Source organism: Nicotiana tomentosiformis, chromosome 4 (genome assembly GCF_000390325.3).
Source record: "Nicotiana tomentosiformis chromosome 4, ASM39032v3, whole genome shotgun sequence".
In the NCBI taxonomy this organism is placed as follows: Eukaryota; Viridiplantae; Streptophyta; class Magnoliopsida; order Solanales; family Solanaceae; genus Nicotiana; species Nicotiana tomentosiformis.
Window position 1 is genome coordinate 1,086,926 of NC_090815.1, and position 3,277 is coordinate 1,090,202.

Sequence of the window (3,277 nt, forward strand, 5' to 3'; positions counted from 1 at the left end):
GATGCCAAAAGGGGGAAAAGTAATTGCAGGAGGGAACAGAGGAGGGCAACAGGTTCAGGGGAGAATACGAAAAACAAAATTTTGGTACTATGTATGGGAACTCTGGTTCTCAGGGAGAATTTCATTTATAAGTTTGTCATCATCAAAAAGGGGAAAATTGATAAGTTATGTGTTCTGTTGTGTTTTGATGATCTAACAAACTTAATGTTAAGAACCAGATGAGAAACTTGCTCCACATCCTCAAAGTGCTCAAGATCAACAAGTCTCAAGTTTGGGACATGTTCCAACACTCAGAGTCAAAGAAATAATAGAGGAAACAGATAGACATCAGTTCCTTTGCTGACTGTACCAGTCAACTCTCCACAGCTGTAAAGTGGCTGCAACTGTGCCTCAGCACACACGCAACAGTACATACAGTGCACCAGTCACTTTATGGGGAATGCCCTTGTACCAAACATACTTACATCAATCGAGTGATGTCACTTATGTAATATTAACATGAAGTAAAGGCAAAACATCACACTTGCACATTCCAGAATTCATCAAGCTCCCTCTCAAGTGTGTGTCAATCTGCTAGTGACACTCAAGGTGTCAAGAACAAAGAATAACATAAAGAAGGACATGTTTCCTGCATTGAGTCATTATATGTCCTTAGTTGTGTTGTACCTTTATTAAAGTGATTTACTTGTAATTCCTACTTAGCTTAGTTAGAAGTATTGTGTAGGAAACCTTTTGTAAAACCATAAATCTTGCGTTTGTGTCTTGGCTAGAGTTAGTCGAGTTGTAAGGTTTGTAATAGAGTTATTACAAATGGTATTGTAATAGAGTTATTACAAGTTAGTGAGAGATTAAGAGGTTAATTCTTATGTTACAATAGTTTGTAATCTAAAGTTTGCTCAGTAGTGATGTTGAAATCCTACAAGTATAGGTCGTGGTTTTTAATCTCGTGAGCTGGGAGTTTTTCACGTAAAACTCTATTGTGTAAATTATTAACTGGTGTGTGTGTGTGTGTTCTGTGGAAATTAATAGAGAACCTGATTCTCTATATAGTTTGGTGGACCCTTAGTTTCTATCACCTCATATCAAACATCTATATTTGCATTTTTCATCAATTGTTTGACTTCATAAGGACAAAATTACTTATGCAAAAACTTATGAAGTAGCATTTCAGCTATGAAAGTAGCTTTTGTAATTACACTAAGGCTGCTGCAAGTAACTACGTTACTAAATGATTATTGTGACGACTCCTTGGGGTCGCCACAAAAACAACCCATTTGTGGCGACTATACTCGCCGCTACAAGTAGACATGTACGTCACAAAAAAGGTTCCACGATATCTTTTTAAAGTGAGTCACCGCTGAAGAATGACTTGGAGTAGCGACTATAGTCGCCACTAAAACCCTTATATCTTCAGTGGCAACTCTTGTCGCCACAATATCCTAAGGTTTAGTGGCAACCTTGGCGCCACAGTTACTAATCATTTTTGTGACAACCTTTGGTCACCATTAATACCTGTTTTTTCAACAACTATATTTTCCAAAATCTTTTTCAGTGACGCCCTAATTTATAAGATTAATATACTTGTATTTTTCTACCATTTGACAATAAATGCCAAAAATATTTCTCAAAATGAATATTATAGATACTTCCATTACCAAAATATCAATTAATATGTACTACACCATAATTCATCATTCATTGTCAATGTATCCATATACATATTATAAGAAAAATAAAAACTAAGATTTAGGGCCTTCAAACTCCTCCATGGTCGACAACATTTGTGATTGATTAAGAACCTCATCCCTGATATTAAGGACAAAACAATAAGAGATCACACTTCGACAATTCTTATAATTTGATTCTAATAGAAATAAAGGATGGCCACAATAGATTGGAGTAAAAGAGCGCAAAGCGCATTTAAAAAAGCAAAGGGAAAGTTTGACCAAGAAAAATTGTACAAATAAGTTTTCCAAGCGAACTAAGCTCAGAAATTTAAAACTATCAAACTGCCCAAGTGAAGTGCTTCAAAGTGGAGCATCTAGACAACCAAACTCAAATACCACAAGCATGAGAATTTAAAGAAAACTCAATCCAGTTTCTTGTAGTGAAGCTTCAATAGTCAATCAACTTATTTAATTATACACAAAGTTTGTAAACTACTAAATATGATCATAAAAGAAGTGCTAATCAGAATCTACAACACAAATAGAAAGAATGAACTTTATAACTGGTTCGAAACAACGCCGAGATTTTCCATCAAAATTGAGAAAAGAAAGAGAAATAAACAAATAAATAACGGGGCCCATAATATCTGGAAGTTGATTTTAATATTGAACAATAAACTTTATTCTGGAAAATCTTAGCTCAATTCAGCAAAAACCTAAATAATGTATGAAAAGAATCAGCTGTTACTACAATTATCAGTTGGTATAACACGTACCTCTTTTTAGCTTTTGTCAAAGTAAATAAACACAACTGATCCCAACTCTATCAAGATCAACAAGCTAATCAATCCAGAATTATTGCGATGATTAAGGTTACCAAAAAGTGGCCGAAATAAGGAGAACATGAAGACCAAGAAAGAGATAGCTTAGAGACTACCCTGTTTTAAGTAGCATAAAATCCAAAGACCAAGAAAGAGATAAAATAAGGGAAATGAAAATAATGTTGAGTATCTTACTGATACTTTTGTTCAAAAAGAGAATGTATCAGAGTAGTAATAACAGTAAGAATGAAAATAAAAAATAAAACACATAAGTGGTAGTGCTAGTAATACTACCATAAAATCGGAATGAGGGATGAATACCCCCAAGAGCACTATAAAAAGAGAGCTTTCCAACCGGAATACCAATTCCTGAAACTATTTTGGAATTTTCGGTCAATTATGTTTTGTTCAATTAGTTTCATCCAGTTGTTCACATAACACACTATTAGGCAATAAGTCTAATAGATAGTATAATTTAAAAGATTTACCTGATATCCAAGATTACCAAGTCCTAATATTCCCTCTCCATCAGTAACAGTAATGGATTAGATACAAAATTCTTGTACATGGAATAATCGATGAGAAGCTTGTAAGATGAAAGTAGTTCTTCAATATTATTGATTAGAAGCTTATAAAATAACCTTTTCTTTCTTTCTTGAAATAACTTAGAATAGTCAAGTAGTGTTTTAATGGGATTGTATTCCCTTAGACTTACTGTCAAATGATTTTAAATGTACAACTCTATAAATATGACTGTTGATCACGCCCAACTATGCCTTATAAAAAGGA

At 33.8% G+C, this 3,277-nt stretch overlaps 1 long non-coding RNA gene across 1 annotated transcript; it reads right to left on the reverse strand.

The window, feature by feature from the left end:
• Positions 1–1,620: 1,620 nt before the first annotated feature.
• LOC108943608 (uncharacterized) lies at positions 1,621–2,620 on the reverse strand. Its single transcript, XR_001967540.3, has 2 exons — positions 2,444–2,620; positions 1,621–1,806 (listed from the first exon to the last, which is right to left on the reverse strand). It is a non-coding gene; the product is annotated as an uncharacterized lncRNA (long non-coding RNA).
• Positions 2,621–3,277: the final 657 nt, after the last annotated feature.